At 39.2% G+C, this 25,420-nt stretch overlaps 1 long non-coding RNA gene across 5 annotated transcripts in view; it reads right to left on the bottom strand.

Annotated features, from left to right (window-relative positions):
* The window catches only part of LOC128091363 (uncharacterized), a 40,398-nt gene extending 15,011 nt beyond the window's left edge, over positions 1 to 25,387 (bottom strand). For 2 of the 5 annotated variants that reach the window (XR_008211359.1, XR_008211363.1), the window contains exons 1-2: positions 24,413 to 25,387; positions 5,380 to 5,648 (exon numbers count right to left, since the gene is read on the bottom strand). This is a non-coding gene — a long non-coding RNA (uncharacterized LOC128091363). Of the gene's footprint in view, positions 1 to 5,379; positions 5,649 to 7,713; positions 7,778 to 11,866; positions 11,952 to 24,412 lie in introns of all 5 variants that reach the window. The other 3 variants (XR_008211360.1, XR_008211361.1, XR_008211362.1) reach the window with 3 other exon arrangements.
* Positions 25,388 to 25,420: the final 33 nt, after the last annotated feature.

Raw genomic sequence — 25,420 nt, 5'->3', positions numbered from 1 at the left:
CTATGCTGTCAGCCTTCCAGAGGATTAGGGCAATGCCCTCATTAATCTGCTTTATCTTGTGGTTAGCCTTGAAGAGGTAATTGGACTAAATGCTCTTCGAAGACTCCTTCCAACTGAGCTCTTCTATTCTACTGTATAACCAACACGTATGGGAGACACCAAAGAAGAGATTCATAAGTAGCGCAAGTGAAAAATAAAAAAGTCCTGTTAGGATAATGCTACAATATGGACAGCAGAGAACAGCTAGCGTGACACCAGCACTGAGTGGAGACAGGACTCGGCATTGTACTGCCATCCCAGCCGCTCCACGCACAGTGCTGCTGCACAGCCAGCAGCTGTCCCCAGGCGCTCCCTCTCCTTGCTGTGCTCCTTGGCTGCTGGGTGGAACAGGAGTCTCATGTGCAGGGAATCTACTCCCCTGTTTGTCGTCTGGGCCCTTGCACGATCCAGTCCCACAGAGCAGCTCCCGCACAGCCAGTATGAAAAAGCTAAAAGACGAAAATACGCAAGAGAGTACAGAGAGGAGAGGAAATCCCTGTTTTAATATACACCACATGCACAACATGTCTGTGCTACAGCCCTTGGGAGTCATAATTTTGAATGTCCTGACTTTTGTGTGTTTAAAATCTCAACTGCAGCATTACGACTTTTTTTTTTCATTTATTTTTTTTTCTTAAGGAAAGAAGAGAGTATGCTTTACTATAAAGTCAAAAAGACTAACAGATTAACAGTCAAATAAATATCATCCACACATTTATGTGCATGATTAAGCCATTGGACACTCAAGAAAATAGAACTGAGTGCATTTATTTGAATAACCTCAAAGGTATTAGGTGGTACATAAAGAAAAAAGTGACAGCAAGACATAGACTTTTTCATTGTTTAAAACAGTGCAACTCGAGTAACTCCTCTGAAACGAATAAAAAATGAATGAAAGAACAAGTGACACACATCTGAAACACTTTCTGCTTTCCCCATTCTCCCTCTACACAAAAAAGCTGCTGATTTTAATTCTTGGTGATGTACAAGATACATTACAAATATGTGTCTAGACAAAGTTCAGTGCCTTAGTGGTTTGCTAGATATCCAACAAAAGATGGCACAGTGCCCACACATCCTTGTTCCATTAGGAGATCGTGAAGCAAAACTACTTTTCAAATAGATAAAGAAGAAACAAAGACAAATGGTTCTTCTGTTGTGTTGTTCTTTTCCTTAAAAGCATTTAGTATTGCACTGTGCACTGTGGCTTCCACATTAACAAAAGAGCAAGAGGACAGAATTGGTAGAGCAGATCACTTGGTATGGAAGACTTGAATTCCACAGAGTACGCACAAAGGGTTTTGTTGTTTGATTTGTTTTAAAAGGACTTCTGGAGGAGCTCTGGACAAGCCCCATATGCTGAATGCCCTACTTGTAGCTGGCTAGTATTAGGTATGTTCTAGGAGTCCATCCTCCAGTTTACTTTAACCCAAATGAATGTAGTCCATATACTCCAAGACATTGAGAAGCAGAGCACAGTCAAGATGGACAGCTGAAAGTTTGGTTTCAAAAGTGCATTCCTAATTTGCCCTACAGTGTTAACATGGGCACACAGTGTGAAGGGTGGAAAGATGACTTGACTTGGGTTGATGAATGATGCCTTCTACATTTTTCTCAGTGAAAAAGAATAAACTGTAGAAAAAGCACCTAATTTTTACTTCTTCCGTGTGTGGACACATTAATGAACCTATTATTAGAAAAGCTTCATGAAATGATTGTGATGATTCTTCCAAGGAAGCACGTATGAATTCAGACATTAGTCCTCTGTGACTCAGAGCTGGTATGATGCTTAGTCATTACTCCTGTGCTAGTGATGACAGAAAACAGTATCCAGAAGCATCCAAATACCCAATGGATCTTATTTTCACTATCTGAAAGAATAGTTTCATTTAGCAATGGTGAGAGAACTGAAATGAGTTAAGGCCTTTCTGTACAATATTACAAAATCACAGAAATGGCAAAAGGGGTTCTAAAATGATGATCATAAACAAAGAGATGATAAAAAAAAAAAAAAAAAAGTTCTGTCAAGATAATGTCTTAAGCCATGCAGTATTTTCCTTATGGTTAGACTCATGACCAAGACCATAAAAATAGCAAAGGTTGTAACTTCCAGACCTGCTGAAATCTGATAATTTATAATGGAAGCAATAACCACTCCTGAAAACTGCCCCGGGAGCTGGGAGCTGGGTATTGTCCTTTTTGTCATGCAGTACCACAGTATGACATCATATCATCCAGTAGATTGTATCACGTGGGAACTGGTCCATACAGCTCTCCTAGGTCACCTGATGATCAACAATGAATAAATGATAACTTACTCTCCAGCCTTCATTTGGAGAAAAACAGTTTGTTCCCCTCAAATCAAAACATGTGTCCCTCTGTGCATAAATGCACTGTTCATTGCTCCTAGAGAACTGCATGGACACTCATGGGGCTTGCTTAATCACCCCTATTCCACACTGCTCTCTGTCATATCCCAGAGCCTGCAATCCACGCCTTAAGATTTATTTAATGAAACCACCATTCTTGTGGACTGCTGTTCAACCTGCACACTGCACTTAATGAGAAAAACCCACAGAAAATCCAGCAAAGTATAGGACAGCCAGAGCACCATATGAGGCACCATACAAACCTCAGAAAAATCAAACACTAAATATAACTAGTCTGTTTCAGAGTGCAGCAGTCCTGAAAATCCTGGGTAAGTCTACTCTTCGCTTGATAGTCTGTGAGCTAGACATTATGTCTACAGTGCATACAGCTAACAGCGTAAGTGTATTAAGAACATCTTAGTTTCTTTAAAGGGAACTCTTCCATGTTCTCTTAATAGGAAACTCCTGGGTATCTGAGAAGAAAGACAAAGCCATTCTTGGATCTGTAATTGCAAAGGAAAACAGTGAAGGGAATTCCATGATTGTGTCACCTGGCACACCAGTGCAAAGAAGGAACACTTGAACCAGTTCTGTTCAGCTGTTCTTTGGGAAGAAGCAATAGGTGAGTGTGCAGTGGGCTACTTACGTAGCCTCTAGAACCTGAGCTACACATTCAGCACAAACTTGGAAAACTTAGGAGAGAGTAGTGCCTTGAGACCCAGTTTGACCTACCAGGAAGGTAGGCAGAGTGCAAACAGCTTCTTCCACCTCTTCATGCTCATTATCCCCATGGCATCTTTATCTGCATTGCCCGTTCCAGCCAACACAGGTAGCTCCAGACCTCCTATATAGGGGAGTATGAGCCGCGTGATGAAGTGTCAAGTTCTAGGAAATCAAGCTACAAGGCCAGTGTAGTGCCAGATGGCTGTAAATTGTTTTCTCTGGCAACAAAGTACTGGTCTGAAAGCCTATGAATACGTTATTATGAATTCTGCTTTCCTACAGCAGGTTGGGAACACATATCAGTCAGGTTTATTGGCACCATTCAGGTGACTGCTAGTCACAGAGCAAATGGTTTAATAAGGAGATTTGTTCAAACATTTATGTCTCCATTCCCTGAGGACTAATTGAGATTAAAAGCCGTTATTAGTCATAATAAAGATTAACTGCCTGAATAAAGATGGACTCCAAGCTACACTACAATGCTCTTTTACAGATAAAACCAGTTGATGCTATGAAAATAAGAGCACTCTTTGGCAAGAAATGAAATTAAAGCATGTTGAAAATATTTAAAGCAATATAAATTACAATAATAGAAATCCTTAATTATCCTAACATATTACTGGGAGGGATTTCATTAACTCCTTCTGAAACAAATCATTTCAGTTATCCAATAAAAATTTTAATGAGCAATCTAAACTGGAAGTGAACTAAACCATAACTTCTGCAGATTTCTCATAACTAATCACAGAATGTGACCTGCCAGTTATCTCTGAACTGCAAGCTTAACATATAGGATACTGCTTCGAAAGCATCTGAAATTCATCAGCCACCTATTTTGGTGCAGTTTTAGAACTCCAGCTTTAGAATTTCCAGCTCCAGTTTTAGAAATTCCAGCTTCTTGCTGAAAAAGCAAGAAATTCAGTTGCCACAAAGCCAAATGGGAGTCAAATACAAGAATATAAAAATCCTTTCTGCAAAAACTTTAAAAAGAAAGAACGACAAATGATAACAACAAATACCACACCAAACACCACTGTTCACTGAAAGATTGAGCTAGCCAGTACTTGAGTTTAACTTTACAATTGTGAACTTGCAATCAGTTATGCAGATTTCCCCTGGCAAGCCATAACTGAACTTCACTCACTGGGGCACTAACTTGAGCCTCTCTCCTTCAGCATCAATTTTCATGAAATGCGTAAGACCTTAATAGTTCTGAGACCTCTAATCCTCAGTCAAATTTAGTTAAAATTGACTACCAGGTTCAGAAATTACTTATAAGACTGTTAAACAAGCAGGAGGAACAAAAGAGCAGTGCAATCAATAATTTGCTTTTCCTTTTAAAAACAGTTTAAAAGAAAACAGGCAGATAGAAAGTAGGACGTGAGTCAAGGAAAAAGTTCTACCTGATGTTCCTATTTTTTATCAGGAGTCTTCAGAAGAAGGTGCTGGAAATGGCATCCCTTGAAACATTTCAGACTTTACTTAACCAACCATCTGTGAATATATTATAATAAATAACCCTTCAGTCAACGTATTCTTATAGTGAATAATAAAGCACTTTCAGTAGAATTGGTCAGCTTTAAACAGAGATGATTCCTTGACATTTCTCTCAGGAGAGCAAATGTATATGCATACATATAAAATTTTATTGAGATATGAAACAATTCCTAAATGAAAATCTCCTTCAATAATTTTTTTAGGAGATGAAAAAATACATCACTATATCAGAATGGTCCATCAGAATGGACTCCCAGGTGCTTCACAGAGCTCCTCTCCAGCAGGTCACATCCCAATCTGTACTCGTGGTTTTTCCTTCCCAGGTGCAAGACTCTACACTCGCTTTTATTAAACCCCATTTGGTTTCCTACTGCCCAGCTCTCCAGCCTGTCCAAGTCTTGCTGAATGGCAGCACAGCTTTCAGGTGTGTCAGCCACTCCTCTCAGCTTTTTGTTGTTGGCACACTTGCTGAGAGTGGACACTATCCCCTCATCAAGGTTGTTGATGAAGATATTGAACAAGACCAGACCCAGTACTGACTCCTTGGGAGCACTGCTAGTCACAGGTCTCCAATCAGACTCCGCACCACCAATCACCTCCCTCTGAGCTCAGCCAGTCAGCCAGTTCTCAACCCACCTCACTGTCCACTCATCTATCCCACACTTTCTCAGCTTCGTTCTCAGGATGTCATGGGAGACAGTATTAAAAGCTTTGCTGAAGTCAAGGTAGAAAACATCTACTGCCCACCTACCCAGCCGGTAATGCCATCACAGAAGGCTATGACTCTTGTCAGGCATGAGTTTCCCTCGGTGAATCCATGCTGACTACTCCTGATAGCCTTCTTTTCTACCAATTGCTTGGAGATGGCATCCAGAAAAAGCTTTTCCATCACCTTTTCAGAGTCAGAAGTGAGGCTGACTGGCCTGGTAGTTTTCCAGAACCTGCTTCTTGCCCTTTTTGAACACTGGAGTGACACTGGCTATCTTCCAGTCTTCAGGCACCTCTCCTGTTCTCCAAGACCTGTCGAAGATGATAGAAAGCAGTTCAGCAATCACCTCTGCCAGCTTCCTCAGCACACGTGGATGCATCCCATCAGGGCCCATGGATTTGGGCACATTGATGCCATCTAGATGCTCCTGGACCACCCCTTCCTCAACCAAGTTTATTACATACTGTAAGCCAAAGTCTTAAAAGGGGAAACTCCACTCCTGCTCAAGTCTCTGGTGTCTTCCTGCCTTCAAACCTTTCCATCAACTCCAACAGAAGCAAGGTTTTATCAGCAGATTTTACAAAAGAGGTTGCACATATTACTGGAGCTGTGTCAGTACCAGCTGAGTCAGTTCTTGCTTCAAGTATCAGTTTAATTTCAAGGCCTGAAAGAAAGCTGTGTGGAAATGCAGAGTCACAAGAGGAGGCGCAAGGAAGCTCTCCATCTCACCCTACTGAGTGACAGCCCTGTACCAAGGCCATTGCACTTTCACACGACTGCAAACAATTTCCTCCACTCCTGGCATTAGATCGTAAGGGCCAGCAACTGCTGAGCAGATGACAGAAAGAATCCTGCCTGTGAACTACACCAGAGTTCTGACAACAACATTGAACCACCTACGCAAAGGAGAGGAACAGCTCAGAAAACACAAAGTTAGTTGTGTATTGCTATGAATCTTCCAGCCCATCATGCCTACAGGAACAATATTATTTTTTTCTTTCAGTGCAGCTGATGAAAATTGACTGATATTTGGCAGCCAAATAACTGTTTTGTGAAACTTGCAGACTGAAAGTCCAGAACGCTGCTTGGTTTTGCCAATACCTCTTCATGACAGCCCTCAGCACAATCACAGCCTTTTCTCTTTCTGATCAGAACGCTGCACCAACACCAGGAGCTTGTCAAATAACCAAGACATGCAGCCCCAACCCACGGAGGACACAAGACAGCAGAAAAACTGAAAACAATAGTGACGCCTCCTTGGAACGGTACAGTGTGAGATGAAATGTTATTTAAAACAAAGTGGAAAATGATGTTATTTCAATGCAAAGTGAGCTGAAAGTTGCCACTTTGTCCAGCTATCCTACATGTCTGTCAATTGCCTCTAACTTACTGAATAACAATGACAAAAAAAAGTTTCCTCCATTCCTTGCACTTCAGTAAATTAAATCACTCAAGCAACTGTTTACCAGATAAGCAGAACCTACAACTGCCTCTCATAAACTCAGTGTAACTAATGTAAATAGGAAAATATACAGTGTTATCAGTGAAATCTGAAATACAAAGACATTGAATTGGATTCCAAGGTAAATTATACTCTATAAAAGGAAATAAATGGAGAAGTGAATTTTATTTCAATGAGCTGAAGTGGTTGTTTCCAAGGCAGTGTGTTGAATCATCCCTTACTTTCAAGCCTTCAGCTTTAGGAGCAGCCCAACCATGCATTTACTAACAATTGATGTTAATTCAAATTAATTTCTGGTAGCAAAGTATGCTTACAAGTATGCGAAAATAAGAAGGAATGAGACAGATAGTAATATGCATGCAAATATGAAAATATTCTATCAGAGAGTCTACTATTGCTCTGAAGCTTTTGCAAATTAAGTTGTACTGTAAACTCTGGGGAGCTAGTATCTGCAAGAAGTTCTGCTTTTGGCTATTTCATACCAGCTTCTGGTATCAAGACAAGCAGCTCATCACCCTAATGGCTTCATTACAAAAAAACAGATAGTGCCTTTATTCATGCCAACATTGTTTAAATTATCTTTAACATTTTCATAAAGGGATATCATTAAACTTTGCACTTTCATACACATTTGAATGTTTTTAAAAAATCTACCTAGCGATATCCTCAGTTATGGCCACAGAAGGAATACGTAGATAAGAAGAAGTTTTAAATTCTACAACAATAGCTAGAGCCAGTCAGTTCTTATTTGAACTCAGAGCGTAGAGCCATTATATTTTCAGTGTTTGTAGTAACAGCTGTGATTCTTACACATATTTTGCCAATAGGAGGACAAATTTTCATCCAAGTAACTATTCGCAAGCTGAACTGAAAAGGGCAAAGCCCTCAGGGTTTTCAGACAGCTCTGCACTCACCTTTCCCTTCAATCACAGCACTTACTCAACACCATTGTTAAAGTATTAGATCTTTACTTCATCACTGTGGGAAAAGAAATATGAACAAGTTCATTTCTACTTTTGTATTTCTCAGGATTTCAGCAATTCCTAAAGTCTGGTACACAGAAAGGTCTTCTTAGAGACTGCTTGTAGGTTGGCTGCCAAAGGGATCAAATGAAACTTCTTGAAGCTTCATGGATCACATGGACGGACCTTTTCCTTTTTAGAGGATGTATTTTTTCTTGACGGGTTTCCAGTGTTTTAAAACTCTATATTAAGGCAAATTTATAATCATTTCAGATAAAATTAGGATATCTACAAGACTCAGCACAGAAGCCCACAAAACACACAGCAACTGTCCAGAAGCGCTTTGATGTTGAATTTCTTTAACTTGTATGATGGTATTTTCAACTGCAGATATACAAGGTAACATTTTATTAATGGAGTTCATAGTACTAGAGTTTAAGGTTTGTTGCACACAATCAGGTGCAATCAAATACCTCTTCTTAAAGCTTGGTTTCTGTTTTTTCACTTGTCACAGCTGAACTGTAGCATCAACAGATCCTTGCACACTCACAATGTAGCAACAGCCAGACCCACACACTCTTTTTGCTATTATATCTTCCAGCTCTCCTTATCTATGAGGGCTGCTCTGAAAGTAACGCCTCCTGTTTCATTATGTAGGCACAACATCAGAGGGGATGTTGGTGGTATGGCAGTAGAGGTTGTACCTTCCCACCAGTATTCCTTTACATTTTCTTGTTATGTGACAGACGGCAACAGAGGGGCACACTGACAAAATGGCATCTGATATGGAAGTGCCTATGAAGCAAAGGTGTGGAATTGAATTCACCCATACACAAAATATTGCACCCACTGACATTCATCAACACCTGCTGAATGCTGATAAAGACCAACCAGTGGACTTGAGCACAGTGAGGTGGTAGCTAAGAACTTACTCTATCATAGTGTTATTGTGATCTTTGTACCTGATGTTGTTTCCATGGAAATCAATAGGAGGCATTGCTTCGAGAGTCACCTGCATACTTTTATTTGGTTTCTGTAGAAAAAGAGATATTCAATACCCTTCAGGCAGACACATACCTGATGGGCTGACTAACATGTAAATGTTGATCTACTTGATATTCAACTGCATTTCCTGGCATCTAGCTTTCTCATAGTCTGGTAGATGAACAAATACTTTTATGGGCAGCATTCAGTCCCAGGAACCACTGTGGAAGTTTTTCCTTCTGATATTTCTACTCTACTTTCCAGGTTGCCTGAACTGGCCTGCAGGTTGAGCTGTTACAGAGAGACTAACAGAACTACCTGCATGCCTGCAAACACCTTACTTCTCAGCAAGCTTAAGCTAACTAAGTCTGATCTCAGGAGTAAACTACACGTGAAGCAATGGCTGTTGAATATAAGAATAACTATTCACAGGAACAATTTAACTAAGGCTTTGCAGGATCACTCATAGGCAAATGGTTAACACAATCTTTTGCTTCTTAACTAGCTATCTCCCAGCTTCCTCTATTTTCAACTCCTTTAAAGCCACTGAAGCCTAATGTAAAGGTATGTGGGACTTCAAATCTCTGGCAAAGAATACACTTGAAAATCTTCCTTGAAGTGTTCCCTATCGATAACTGAAGGAAGAATGAGAGGGACAGAAAAGAAGGTTTATCCAATTATGTAGCATTACTGAAATTTTAAAGTCAGCATTTTCTCCTAAAATAGGAAATCATGTATGGAAAATGTTTCAAGTTGCAGGCAGAAAAGTGGCAAACTAAAAATCAACAATATAATGCATATCAAACAACAAGAAGCTCTTAAAAGAATACTTAGAGGCATTATAATATTCACCAAAATTAATTTTTCAAATTGTGTGGGTTTATGAATGTAAAAAAGTGGAAACAGAAGATACCAGTGCTACAGAATGTAGAGTATAATCTCCCAGAAGTCTGCAATGTAAGCAGCAATTTCTTGTGAAACCCATGTTGTACTTAAGCTTACGTGCCATGAAATTTTATCTGTAATTTCAGACCTGCAGCTTCTATTATTTCACAGCAATCTCATTCCCAGTCTTCTTATCCCTTAACAATGCTGTCATTATCTCAAAGGCACCAATCCCTGAAATGTCTCCCTGTGATTTCCAAGAAAGCTGGACATAGTTCCATATGAACTATATTTCTCTTGTACACGGCCATGCATTTTATGCCCAAGTTAAATACCAAAATCCCTAACAGACACCAAAATTCCTAGAAACCACTTTTTGCTCTGACTTTATTCCTGAAAAGCAATCCTGAATAGAAACAAGCAAATCTAATAAAACAGTTTTTGGAAAATTTTGCCCATTAATAAAAGATAATAAACATTTAACTAAAGTAGAACAAGTGTGCTCAGTGAAAACTGAAGCTTGGAAAACCAGATGGGAAGCTAGATACTAAACGGTCTGCTACAGAAACAGGACCAGAAAAAGCGAATCCATATCAAATGGCAAAGAGAAAATGTCCTGTTAATATTCACAATTAATGTGGACAAGTCTAAACAGCTGCTATATCATAAAAACTGCTGATTTATCTGCAAACTTTTCTTGGCGGAACACAGGGGACAGAATGTTATGCTTTAGTAGAAGTGTGAGCAAGACATAGGGCTAACTCCCTAGGGCCTCAGCAGTGCAGTCTCCCCCCATTAGCAAGATGTGATGCAGCACATGCACTTCAGGAATTGCCATACGTTCACACAGCCTCCCCCATCCTGCCTGCTGCTGCATTTGGCAGCTAGACAAACCAGAAGGTGTTGGCAAAAGCAGAAAAGTTCAAGAGGAAACCACAGTTTCTCCAAAGAGCAGAGATAGCAGCCCCACAAAACAAGTGCATATGCACAGGGCACCTAGAACAATAAATGTATGGTGTACAGCATGTACATATCCAGTGGGTGCAAACCTCCCGCATATCAATGTGATTTACAGAAAATCTTCCCAATGCTTTTGCCACTTGTACTGTTTTGTTCAGGAAGCTCATCTTTCTCTTAGCAAAGCAACTTCAATTTAAAGTGCTAATTTCATGTGATCATAAGAGTTTATTGTTAAGCATAATTCTTGTACACAGGGAAAAATACACAACCTAGATTAATTACAAGAAAACTGAACATAATTTGCTCAAGCTTTGCATGCATGCATAAGAAGATCTTTAACATACACACACCTGTGACAATTACATTGTATTTGAAGCACATGAAATTATCTTCAGATTTAGATGGGATCACAGTATTAGAAATATTGTGTAAATATATTATTGCTGTAGTCATGCTGTGCCTCCTGACCAAATTTCTTTAAGGTTTGATGCAAAGATTGAGAAGACTTCACCACACCCAGGAACACTCTGAACTGTCTTGGGAACGCGCTGCCCCAAGCAATAGCTCTTTTCAATATCTACGTGCAAGAATATGTTTGAGTTTTCACTATCCTCTGGATTTGTTCCCAGAATAATTTCAGAAAATTTCCAGACCTTTCTGCATAATTAAGCTTTTCTAAAATGCCCTTTAGGAATATACTGTAGAAGCAGAGGGATCACAAACACTGGACCGCAGCACGAAACAGATTATTAGCTAAGTCAGCAATTAAACACACACTTGTACTTCCCCAGAACTTTTCTTTTTTGTTAGGAAGCAATGAGTGAATGGATGAAGAACTAACATCACTTGTTTTGGTCTTCTGAATAGTTTTAGTTCCTTCTGTTGCATCTAACTGTATTTGTCTGATATCTCCGTCCTGCTTTCATCCATGATGTTTGCCAAGTCCGTGCTAGCGATACAATGTCTGCCTTACTTGATTAAGTAATTAATTCGTTTTCACAGCACCTTCTTTTTGATGCACAAACAGAAGTATGCTTCCTAAAACAGCTCTTTGGCCTTTTTTAAAGGAGTAGTCATTAGGGATTTAGTGAGCAAATGGGCTATTCCGAACAATAAGGTGACAAAAGAGAGAAGTCAGTGTTGAACATCAACGCCTATTAATTCTATTTCCCTTAGGAATTCTACTAGTTCTGTTTTCCTTGACATTACAGAAGATAGATAAGTGTGAATTTTACTCTACCCGAGCTGAATATGGGAATATGTTAAAAAGCAATACCTCTGCAATCGGATTTCCCAGGTCCTGCTCTCTCAATCAGCTTCTCTTCTATCTCGCATATAATTTTAATCAAAACTTTTCAGCACTGAAAAGGGTGAAATATATTTATGAATCAAAGACCTGTTCCCAGTGTTGGCCACTTGATTTTCCTGCAAAAGTTTCTAAAATGCTGTAACAGAAATTGATTTTTAAAAGTATTTAATGTAAAAAAGTACTTATTTACTGTATTGAACTAATTTTCTCACTACAGTAATTTTATATTTGTATCTGCATAACTACGGATCAAAATTTACTTAGAATATTTTCATATGAAAGTTTAAATATTGATAGAGGAGAATGTTTGTAAGTAAGTGCAGTTATATTCAAGCAAATGTTTCTAAGACAGAACATTGATGTGCAGTTAAATAGCTTGGCAGTCAAGAGAGACAATATTTCAACAATTCTTCAACTTATTGTTATCTCAGCACAAAAAGGCTGATACTCCCTTTATGGAAAACACTTCTTAAGTCCCCAGTGTATATAAAACATACAGCAGCATTTTTGGCTCGTTAAAAATCACATGAGATTAATGTCTATTTTTGACGTTAAAGACAGTTAACTCTACTAAGACTTCTAGGTAAGTCTCTGATCTACCCAAGAACTCCAAAAAAAGTTATCTTTCAGTGAAATGCACATATGATGAGAAAAATACACATAGTACATAACACTTATGCAATACAGACTAGTTTTTGCTAATTTTATTCATGATTTCATTCTAAATGAGCACTCTTAATAAACTGATTTTATTTTAGGATACAATCATCTAGCTTAATTCAATATTAGAAGGAGATAAAGCATTAATAAACACATGCATTTTTTACTGTTTTGTAAATGAATACTGAATAGAATACTGCCACCTTTTGGCTATGATCTGGACTTAAAATATGACTTCTTTGTAGAACTTTTAAAAACATTTGACATAACAATTATTCTAAAGCATTCAGTATGTCAACAGGCTAATGTTATGCTCATCATTAGCATATTGTTGATGTAAGCATGAAAAGTCTTATTCTTAACTGCTCCGTATTATCCCATTATTTCTCGATAATGAGCAAGCACTTTCACAAGAGCTTTTGTCTTTAACAGAAAAGAAGCAGGCATAGTTTTGACATCAAACTAATGGAACTACTACTTTATAGTCATGGCAGTTCCCTTCTGCTTAGAGTAACAGGACAATGCCTTCATGTAACTCTAAGGGCTTTATAGACACTGATTGACTGATTCTCAGGAAATTCTTATTGGAGAATTCTTCAGTATAATATTAACGTAAAAGCATTTAAAAACACAGGTGAAAGATGCATAAGTCTTTCAGCAGCCCTCCAAAAGAAAGGCTCTAAGGTTTCTTACTGTGAACAAATGATGCCACTAGAAAAGGCAGTGCAGAAGAATATGGGGCCTGGGATTTGGGGATAATCTCTAGCAAGTGTCCCAAGTCATTGCAGAGAGATTGTCCCAACTGTGAGCTAATCAGGTTTCAATTTAATTCATTTATGTTGAATAAATTAAAAAAGAGGATTTGATCCATCTTTTGGGATGAGATTCCTGATTAAAAAGTTTATGAAAACAAGCAGTCCCCTTTTTTGTTTCGGTATTTGTTTTACTAATTGGTGTAACTGCCCATAAAGCTATGTGGAAGGGCTATTGCCTAACTAAAGGGTATTTTAATTAAATCAAACCCTGTAAGCCTACAGCATGCTTACTGTGAACTCAGCTACCTAAACTCCGTAAATAAAAAATGTAACTTGATGAAAAATACAAAGAAAACTCTGAATTCCTCAAAAGAAGAAAGGTTGTTACACAACTCCCTACAGATTGCCAATGCTGCAGTTAAGTGGAATATGCTTTTCAATAATAAGCATTTTCATACAATTATGCAACCCCTACAATTCTGTGATTCTGTGATAAAGTATGTTAAAAAGCAATAACCACAAATCCTTTTGCTACTGCAAAGACACAGTTAATGTATCAGTCCTTTATCTTAGCATTCCAAATAGCTTCTGTAACTGTGATATAGTTTATTAAAGTTTTTAAGCAGGGGGAATTTGCTAGACTGGCAACTTCCATTTCCATCTACAAGTATAACCATTTGAAATGCATACTGAGGACATTTTGGAATTGCAAACCATCATTCGCATTTACAGGAGATCAAATGGCAGAATACACAATTCATTTTAACTAATAAAAGATTAGGTTTCCTTCTTACACAGATCCTATTTAAAACATCTTCATTGTTTGAGTATTGGCGATTGGCATACGGAGTTTCTCTTTCAATACAGAATGGCCATCCTATTTTTCTTAAACTGTGCGATCTTCTCTGTGCTGGCTCTGCTTTCTGTATTTACACAGAAAACCATTTCTTCGTAATTAAGCAAATGAGAAAACAATTTCAGCTTAGACACTTTTTTCCATCTGCCCTATCCAAAACCATTAAAAAAAAAAAGCAACTAAATAATCTGAAAACAACAACTAATAGTATTTTCAAGCTACTCATTTTAGAAACAACAGCTGAATTATTTAACTTTGACAAATAGCCTTCACTAACCTTTACAAATTTGCCTCTGGGGTTAAAATGACAAATGACTCTCACAATGGGACTTATTAAGCTCCTAGAATATTGTTCCAACATGGCCCTTCAGGAAATACTATTTCAAATTATATCAGCACTTCCATTTTTCAAGGGCTAACAACTCAGCTTAGAAAAAAAAAAAAGGAAATAATAAGTTCCCACACCTTTCTTGTGGGCTTAAAGATAATGTAACATCACAAACGAAGGCTGTTTCCACAACTTAAAACACAGGACTTCCACAGTTTCATAACCGTCCCATGCCCATAGGCATCGAGTGCTGCCTGAATTTTCTCAAATGCAATATTGTAAAAGATCAGCATGAGTAATTGATATGTTTTCAGTATTTTGGGAGGGGAAAGGAAAAATGGACTTCTTTTATTTCCTTAGACATCTTAAGGTAATTAAACACAGCATGGGAAATGATATGCTGTTGCAGGCAATAATGTTATCTGTCAGGCTAATTCTCTGGTCAAAATCTCCTATCTGTTTCTGAACTTTCAAAATCCAGTGAAATCAACAGATTCATTCCACCACCTTCAACAGCCTTTGCATAAAACTCCCTAATATTGTATCATGACACAGAGACTTTTCCACAGGATTTCCAGACATTCAGATGTAGCAGCCTTGTTAGGACAGGATAGAATTATTATTGCAACCAAAGACGTTGCATTTCATTGACTGGAAAGTTCTGTAGATCAGTAACATACTATGTATACAGCAGTGAGAAAGGAAAGACAGCTCTCCCTTCTCCCTGCTTTCTGAGGCTGCATTTAGAATGGTGATTCTGAGACAGTTCGTCCCACCGGAGGCACTTACAACACTGCAGTCAGCAGCTAATCTCCCTTTATTTTCAAAGGAGAGAGAAGTCCAAAACCACAGGGTGATTTCACTAATCTGAACATTAATCTGAACAGGAACACTGCTTGTTCCTGTTGCAAAGCATCCAACTGGGTCTTCATTTCTTTCAGCATCTGCTAAAACACCAAGTGGTGTTCTTGGTAGGTGCCTGTTAACAAAAAGTATCTTGACTTTATCGAATCCTTTAATTATAACAACAGTTTATCTGGTTGCATCTTCACTTTTTTATCCATTTCTCTGTTTGTTTTTTTTTTTGTTACAAAATCTTCCAGAGTGTTCTTGAAGCTAAATTCAAACTGCCAAGAAGAACAGCACAACTGACTCACAGTAAGAAAAGAAGAGCTGAGAAATGTGAGAATACTCGGCTCTCAAAATACCTTAGTAAAAAGCTGGGAACTGATTTTACTAAGGCTAAAAGAAAAAAGAAGGAAAATTCTTTGCCTGCTTGTTACCATACACATATCCCATACCCTTTAGGAATGACCTCCTATCTACCTGTGCTCTGCTTCCCATGCTCTGAATGAATCTAACTCAAGAAAGCAGAGGTCTCTCCTGCATTGTATCTCAGCACCTCTGCAGCTGCATCCAGGCTGTTCTGCAAGCTCTGCTGCATGCCTGCTGGTCCCAACCTCTCCAACAGCCAAACCCTGCCCACACATCTGGACTTCTCAGCCAAGGGAAAACAGTGCACTTAGTTCTTGTTCTAGTATGAAAGAAAGAGATGAGGTGCACAAGGAGTGCAGGGCTTTTCATAACCATGAAGAATTGGTTTCCTTTTCTGTCTGTCACCCATTTTCTGTACTTTTCCTGCCTTACCTGTCTGTAACAATTCATGCCCTGTTATGTGATCTGTTGGAGGGACAGCTGTATTTTGTTTCCCACCCATTTTTAGCCTGGTTTGGATCTGCTGTCCCCATTCCATTTTTGCACCCCACTAAATTTGTCCTTAGCTTATTTCTTTGAGCTGTCTTTGCATAATTTATTATCTCCATATGATCTTCTAGTAATAGTCTTACACAACTTTATCTCATGTATCAATCATCCATCCTACATATTGTCCCATAATTATCACAATGAATGTAGGCTACTGCAGCTGTGGAGGAACAATGCCTTCAAAGACAACTCTTGAACAAAAGAAAAGGAATGAACATCTTCACCACAACCCCCCGCGCCGTGAGAAACTCTGCCTTTCCACTGTCTTAGACTCATTACCGACTGGAGGCCCCTACAACAATTAAGTACTGCTAGAGACCAGACTGAGGTCAGATCTTTCCCTCTTTCCTAGCTTCTGCTACCAGTCTATTGTGTTAGCTCTGAGTAAGTCTTTATCATCACCCTGCTTCAATTTTCCTCCTCATCAACTGTGCAGACAATATTATCCCTCCTGGAGAAGCTGATTTGAGATGAGTACAGGGAGAACTTTAAGGCTGGACTGTTTTTGTCACAGTCAGCATGGTGACTCAGCCCACTTCTCATGGACAAAAAACGAGAGCAGCCAGCTTCATTTTGTATTTTCAGGCATCTGTGGTGCACTAATTATCGTAAACAAAATAAAAAGGTAACTACAAAAAAATATTTACTGAGCAACTGATAACTGTGTCTACACGTGTGTTCAAAACTGAAGTTTTAAACTCTTGGAGAACTGCTACTGGTAAACAGGGTCTGCAGAATGGCACCTACCAAATCCTCCAGTTCATAGCCAAACCCTCTGTGAGGAGGCTGATCACGTAGGTTGGGAAAATTAGAGGTGAAGCACCTCAGAGAAGGGTTCCCCCAAAAGATAAGGCTTTGGAAAGAAGAAAGGGACATGAAAAGGTGATGGTGAAAATCCCAGCTGAAGTAGAAATCCTGGAAGTTGGGAGATTCTGGGGATCAAGGTTAATATGTGGAAACAATTGCCAAGGGTGATCAGGGACCGTTTGCTCATTTTTAGTTTAGATTGAGAAACATTTACAACTTATCTGCCACACTTGCCCTGTCCACGTACACAGCAGACAACAGGAGACCACAGTTCCTGGTCTCCTTGACCCCATCTTTCTCGCAGGAAAAACGAGCTATTTGGCAGCACAGTGGATGGGCTTATGAAAAAAATTACAGGTGGTAAAGCGAGAAGCGGAGGAGCTCCAGCTCCTTTCCACTCAGTTCTGACTCTGAACTGTTTTTCTGATGACTTTAAGTTTCTGTCTGGGCCGCTACTACTGATAGTAGTTGTATAGCAATGGATTTTAAATCTAAAAAAGAAGGAATATATGTCAAGCATCTTCCCCCATCCTATGATTTTCCCCTTAAGCTTGCTTGACCATTAATTTACTGAGTTGATCTTTCTGTTTTTGCTCTAGTTAGGAGGGCTTAACACAGAGTTGTTCACACGGAGCTTCAGACCTCTGAATCAGAGCTTACTGGCTCCTAATGAACATGTGGAGCAAGCATGGTAAGCACAGCATTTATATCAGTACTGCTTCTTTCAGTTATTTTAAAACTCTGTATTTAAGAGTCAAGAGTAGGGTTGTGAGTGTTACTCATTTGCAGCCCTTATTACAGCAATATGGTACCTACAACACGCCACAATTACTGAAAGGAAGATGACCAGTTTCATCACAATCTTACTTAATTAGTGCAGTAACTAAAAAAGCAGGAACAAAGTATTTGCACTATTCTAAAATAAAAAAATGCATCAAAAATGAATTCCTCACAAGTTGGTAAACTTCTACAGGTATTACTCCTGACCTACATGAATGTGATTTTACCTTTTTTTTCTTTTTAATTAGAAAAAAAAAGAAATCTAGTCAATCTTCATTTTTAAGCAATATGCCTATGTGCTACATAATGCTTGAAGTCTGCAGCCTCTATGCTGAAGTCCTTGAGAAAATTAAGCATTCTCTCCATTAAGAAGTTTTAAAAAACACTTTAAAATACTACAAAAACCTTAAGATAAAATAGTTTGAAGTCCTGTTTGCTTTAAAGCTACAAAGAGAAAATATATCTGAGACTTATAACAGTGGTCATTAAACTCCTGGCTGAAAGCAGATTCATATCAAATTCAGATATTTTTCAACTTAAGAAGCATGGTCCTATAAATATTTGCAACACCTTCAACTCAGATTTTCATGTACTATCATTCTACAATTGTTTATTTTTTTTACCTGAATCTAAAACTGAAATAAAATTAAAAGATAGAAAAGCAAAACAATAAGAGTCTGTCAGCATGAAGAATTGGGGAACGTTTCTATATTGACCTATTATTCTATCCCCAATGCTTCCAGAAGATAAAATGATTCAAAATAATTGCCCTTTGTAATTTTATTTTCCCTCTCTCCTTGATAAAAGGAATAAATCTTCCTAATGAACTTTAAGCTACTCAACAAAAGATTCATTAATTTACATATGATCTTGACTTATAACGTTATACTGTTATTTTGAAAAATAATTTTACCACATGAATATTTTGAAAAACCTCATTTGTTCCTCTGATCCTGAGTTGGAGTACCTTGAACTTTGTTTTCTCTCCAAATCTGCCTGCTAACAACTTGGGACTAGAAAACAAAACTGGTTTATTTCTGGCTTACCCATCATCACCAAAATAAAGATTTGAGACTGAATTATGCCCTTCCTCACTGATTCCAGAATGTTGGGATAAAAAGCTTTACTTACAATTTCCTTTGTCTTGTTTTGTATATTTAAAGCATATTATGTCATACTTATAGAGCCAAATTCACTTATTTTTAAGCAATCCAACTAAGCTCAGTGAAGTGTTCTGTAAATTCCAGTTCTAGTTCTGCCTTCTAACAGGCCTTTCAAATGTCTTGAAAGCAGAAAATTGGACAAAGCAGAAACAGCTAAATTTGTTACTTTCAAATTAAATAATGCTTTCTCTTGCCTTTTCTCGCTAGCTTCAAAAACAAAATCAAAACGGTAGCAAAAGATTGGAGGGACAGAAGCTACCTGTAGATGACACCAAGCTGTGTGGTGCAGTTGCCACACGAGAGGGACAGGATGCCATTCAGACACCCAGACAGGCTCGAGCAGTGGGCCCAAAAGAACCTCATGAGTGCAAGGTCTTGCACCTGCGTTAGGGCAACTCTTGCTAACAGTACAAGCTGGGGGACAAGACAGACTACAGCCTTGCCAAAAAGGACTTGAGGGCAGTGATGGTTGGTAAGCTGGACATGAGCTAGCAATAGAATCAAAGAATCCTTAGTGTTGGAAGGGAACTCTGAAGGCCATCTAGTCCAGGCCCCCTGCAATGAACAGGGACACCACAGCTAGATCAAGTTGCCAGGGCCTCATCCAGCCTCACCCTGAAATTCTCCAGGGACAGGGCACCAATCACATCACTAGGCAACCTGTTCCACTGCCTCATCATCCTCACTCTAAAAGATTTTTTCCTTATATCTAACCTAAATCTACCTTCTTTAAGCTTGAAGACATTTCCCCTTGTTCTGTCACCACATACCCTGCTAAAGAGCCTGTCCCCTTCTTTCCCATAGCTCCCCTTTAGATACTAAAAGGCTGCTATCAGGTCACCCCGCAGCCTTCTTTATTCCAAGCTGAAAAGCCCCAGCTCTCTCTGCCTGTCCTTGCAGGAGAGGTGGTCCATTTCATGGATCACGATCAATGTGCCCTTGCAGCCCAGAAAGCCAACCATATCCTGGGCTGCATCAAAAGAAGCATGAACAGAATGTCAAGGGAGGTGATCCTGCCCTGCTTCTCTGAACTGAATCTTACCTGGAGTACTGTGTGCAGACATGGAGCCCTCAGAACAGAAGAGACTTGAATCTGTTAGAGTTTATCTAGAGGAGGGCCACAAAAATGATCCAAGGAATGGAACGCTTATCCTATACAGACAGGCTGTGAGAACTGTGGGGACCAAATAGTGATCTTTCAGTATCTAAGTAGGGGTTATAAGAAAGAAGGGGACACTGTTTCACAGGGTCTGCTGCGAGAGGACAAGGGGAAAGAAGTGTGTGGAAGTGTGCAGAAGATAACTCCCTTACACAGCTGGTAAGAGAGCCTACTGAGAAGGCGCCCCACTAAAACTGCTGTTCACAAATAGAGGACTGGTGGGAGAAGTGGAGGCCAGGAGCTGCCTTGGGCAGCGTGACTATACAATGGTAGAGTTCTTGATTCTTGGTGAAGTTTGGAGGGGGATCAGCAAAATCACTAGCTTAGACTTCCAGAGGGTGGACTTTGAACTGTTCAGGACACTGGTAGGGAAGGTCCCTTGGAATTCAGTCCTGCACAGTAAAGGAGTCCAGGAAGGCTGGTTTTGCAAGAAGGAAGTCTTAAAGACACAGGAATAGGCTGTCCCCCTGTGCTGTAAGATGAGCTGGCAGGATAGACTGGTGTGGATGAATAGGAAACTTTTTCTGATTCCAGGAGAAAAAACGACAACCTACCTTCTGTGGAAGAAGGGAAGGGCAACTAAGGGAGAGTACGAAGAAGTTAAGATATGCAGAGAGAGAAAATTGGAAATGAAAAAGCCAAGTTTGAACTCAACTTGGCCACTGTAGTAAAAAAGAACAAGAAACTTTGTTACAATTATATTAAAAAAGAGGGCTAAGGAGAATCTCCAGCCTTTACTGGATGTAGCAGGGAACGGACCACTGAGGATAACTAAAAGGCTGAGGTTCTCAATGCCTTCTTTACATCTGTTTTTATAAGTCAGATCAATTATTGTCGGGACAATCAACTCCCTGACCTGGAAGTCTGGGATGGGGAGCAGAATAAATGCTCCACAATTCAGGTGGAAATAGACTGTTTCTTGAACCTGAAGAGGCAGACCTTATAGCTCTCTACTACTTGAAAGAAGGTTGTGTCAAGGTGGAGGTTGGCCTCTTCTCTCATGTAACTATCAACAGGACTAGAGGGAATGGCCTCAAGTTGCATCAGGGGAAGTTAGGGTTGGATATCTGGAAAAATTTCTTCTCCAAAAGAAATGGGCTGCACAAGGAGGTGGCTGAGTCATTGGCCCTGGAGGTGTTCAAGAAACATTTAGATGTGGTATTAAAAGATGTGGATTAGTGGAGAAATTGGTGGTAGGACAGATTGCCCAGAGAGGTGGTAGATGCCGCGTCCTTGGAGACTTTCAAGATCAGGTGGACTGGGCTCTGAGCAACCTGCTCTAGCTGTAGGTGTCCCTGTTCACTGCAGGGGAGTTGGACTAGATGACCTTTGAAGGTCCATTTCAATTCAAACAATTCTGTGACTATGAAATGAATTCTTGTACATGTCCCATTCTTGACTTCAGGAATATTTTTGTTTCAATAAAGATAAATAAATAAAAGTAATGGAATGAAGACTTTTTTTTTTTTTTTTTTTCAAATATTAAAAAATGCTAAAAGGCATCTTATTTCCAAATGAAATGAAGAAAATAAACAAGTTACATAAGATTTGAATCACACAATCTATCATTTGTTTCAAAGGATGTGCAAAAGGTTAAGCATCCCCTTGATAATACAAGAGGAAAAATATTTTATTATGATTATTTAATTCTAGCAACCTGAAGAATGTTGGATTTCACTGTTATGGTAACAATGAGATAAAGAAAACCAATTATGTAATTGGTATCCTTTAGACAAAAATTCTTCACTAATTAAGAACTATGGAATCACAGCCACAGTAAAAGAAACCATTATCTTGAGATATTTTCCTAGGTAATTCTAGCCAAGTGACTTTTATTTCATAAAGAAAAACAGAGATTTTAAGCACAGTAGTAAATATCTTAAGTACAGTAAAATGAATTTCCAGAAAGGAAGTGGTCTACAAGGTTAAAGCACTTTGGCTTCACGTCTGGTCTGTGTCAAACGTGAAAGCTTGCCCAGTGGTTAGTAACACCTCATACTAATTCTCAGTCAGGTGTTTGCACAAGAGCTCTAAACAAATCCAAATTTCCAGTTACGCAGTTAAAACTGACTAAAACTGCTTTGCCATGAAAGTGTATTTTAGAATAATTTTCATCAAGGGCAGTGTAGCTATTTCAGTAAGTGATATTTATTCTTTTCTTCAAGCAATATTCCTCAACATAGCATATTTCACTTTGGGAATTTACAACAGATAAAAAGCTGTCCAGACAGCTCCTCTTGGCACAGCACTGTCAGAACTGTTTCCTAAAAGGCCATTCCCAGCTAGTTCTTCACACCTTTTCACTCATTACTGTACTTACTTCTCCAGATAGTCATGCATAAAATAGAAAGCAGCACTGCACAATGCCTTGGATTCTTTAGAATTTTGAATGGCTACAGGCCCTCCATCTGTGCCTTCACAGCCTGTTTTCCACTGGCAGCTCTGCAGCCTCCCACCAAAGCTACCATGGCAGTATTTTTCACCAGTAGTTCTAATACTCTTGTTCACTGTTCTTCTTGTATTCTACTGCCTTTACGTCCCTCTAGCAAAACAGGAAGCACATCACTAATGGTGACAGAATGGCTTAGTGTTATTAAATCCTTATTTCCAATTTCTCAAATACTTTTAAAATAAACCAACTCTAAAACTACTCTGTAATATATTAACTTGCTATTCAACACAAACAGCAGCTGTAGCTGCCATAGGCATAGTCTGCACCTATGATTCACTAAGCAAATTATTTATGCCTTCTCAAGGATGGAATGGGCCTTATATTCTTGTGACAAACACTGGAGTCATGCATAATTTCAAAGGATGACACAACTCATTTGGATAAATTCAACTCCATGCCATGATAAAAAGTCAGAGAACACTCTCAAGCAGTACCTTCATGTATCTGCTACGCACAATTTACATAAGCTAATTCATGCAGCCTTATTCCAAGCTTCCAATGAGGCTGAACCTTAAAGCAGGCTGCCATGAACAAAAGTGTACTCATAGTTAATGTCTTTTTCTTCCTTTGACCTGCTAATAGTAACATGTAGATGTTTCCCATGTATTGTCAGAAACAACATGACATTTTTAAAAAACAAACAAAAGACAACAAAACTATAAACAAAGGAAATGCTTTAAAAAATTTTGTGCAACTGAAACCAACTGTATTATTAATGCATAGTAACTGAGAAAGTAGTGATACATTTCCATTCTTCAAGCAGAAACTTGCGTTCTAGGTGTCCAGTGGCACTTCACCTCAGTTTGAGAAAGTTCTGATTTTGCAGGCTGCTTACCCAGTGGGTGATTCTTCTGTTAAACTCCTTTTAAAAAAGAAAACTAAAAAATGTGGTTTAATGTCAGTCACCAGCAGAAGTAAAAAAGCTGAAAGATTTGAAAATCAGATGATCCTGTTAATACAACAGGACCATTCCCTGTTGTATTAAAACCCACAGTAGGCTCTTCAGCCAAGACCTCATGCTCAGTATCCCATTCGGCATGACTGAATTCCTTATACCTCAACAACTGAATAGGGGAGCAGGAATGTGAAGAAACAAAGCCCTGCATGCTTCTTGGCATGTTCTGGTGACATCCACTTGAAAGAGTTGTCCATCTTGTTCTTCATAGCTATCTTCCCTTACCTAACAGAAATAAAAAGCCAGCAGAACTCACAACCCCCAACTCAGACGAGAACCCTAGCCACAAAGTTACAGTTATACATCATATTTTAGATCCTTTTTTACTGCGTACATTTTTGACCACTGACCACTTGGAAATATGGTGCTTTTCTTTTCTTTTCTTTTTTTAAATAACACTCCACATAAATGCTTTATACACTATATTTATTTCATTCCCTTATCTACATGTCTCCATTTCATTAGTACCTCAAAGAAGAAGGTTCAGCATCATATCTGGTGCTGCAGCAAATTCTAGTTTGTTGTTCACAGTGTAAGAGAACAAACAAAATATAGGCTCTTCTACTATGAACACACGTCACAGATGCACACGTCGTCTTTTTCTTAAATGAAAAGATTATAACATGAGGTATGTCACACACAGCTTATAGAATAAAAAATAGTTCACTTGAAATTACAAATGCAAAAGAAAAGTTCTTTGGTGTTAAGGGCTGGAAGGTTCCCCATGATGCACCAAACTCTAGACCAGGCAGAAAAACGATCATGGAACACAGGAACAAAGGAGGCCAATTATGGAAAAATCTGAGAAAAGAGCTTGTGAAAAATCTCACTTACCTGCTTTAGCCGTTTACTACAGATTCAGCATGAGCTGATAAAAGATACCAGCTTCACACTTCAGTGTACAGTACAGCTGTGGTAGATGTCTTTAGATACCCCAAGTATCTGACAGCAGCATAGGCCACACGCATCAGAAACATATTCAGGACCAAAGTCTTAGTAAAGAAAAACTACATTTGTCATAGCAACTAACTGTACAACATCATCTCCACCACCACCACAAGTCCTTTCTGACTCCATGTCAAAGTTATAAAGAATGAATCTAAAAAGCCCACAATCAGGTAAACAAAACAAATGAACACTAAAGTACTTCTGGCAAGCTTGTTCAATGCTTGGATATAACGCATGTTAACGTAGTAATAAAAGATTAGCAGAAAATATGAAGAAGGGAGTCACAAGCCAATCAAAGAACAAGCAGATAAGTTACAAAGCCAGCAGATATACTGAGTTTAATTTCTGATTGTTGGAAAATACTCATTTCTAGACAATTTAAGCCTGAAAACATTACAAGCACAGAGCACTTTCTACACCATTTAGAATGAGTGACTTTACATCTTAGAAAACATGCTGCCCTCCTGACTCAGGCTACATGCTGTATCCACGCTGTGATGCATCCATAACATCACTGACTCCTCTGTTTCTACGGCCAAACTTAAGAAAGTATTCCCACGTTTGCCTGGATCTCTGCCACTTGCTAGCTTCTTCAGGGAGCTCACAGGCCCCACAGTCACCACTTACACTGGGGTCCTACAGCCAGCGCCCACACGGACCCCAAGCCACCTCAAGTTTGGGATTGGAAGCTCCCGGACACAGCCCACTCATTCCTTCCACACAGAAAGCCCAAAGATCCCACAGCCCCTCGCCTGCCTCACACCAGCGAACACTCAAGCCTCCTGCGCATGCGCCCTGCAGACCATTTCCCCTCAGTCAGGGCGCAGTCGCAATCCCGCGCAGGCGCACAGCCCTTAAGAGAGGCCGTCACCGCCCGCTTCCTCGCGTGCCGGC

The sequence above is a fragment of the Tympanuchus pallidicinctus genome, unplaced genomic scaffold, assembly GCF_026119805.1.
Source record: "Tympanuchus pallidicinctus isolate F22 unplaced genomic scaffold, pur_lepc_1.0 scaffold5, whole genome shotgun sequence".
Classification (NCBI taxonomy): Eukaryota; Metazoa; Chordata; class Aves; order Galliformes; family Phasianidae; genus Tympanuchus; species Tympanuchus pallidicinctus.
Note: the sequence above shows the minus strand (reverse complement) of the source record. Positions and strands in the feature narration are given on the sequence as shown.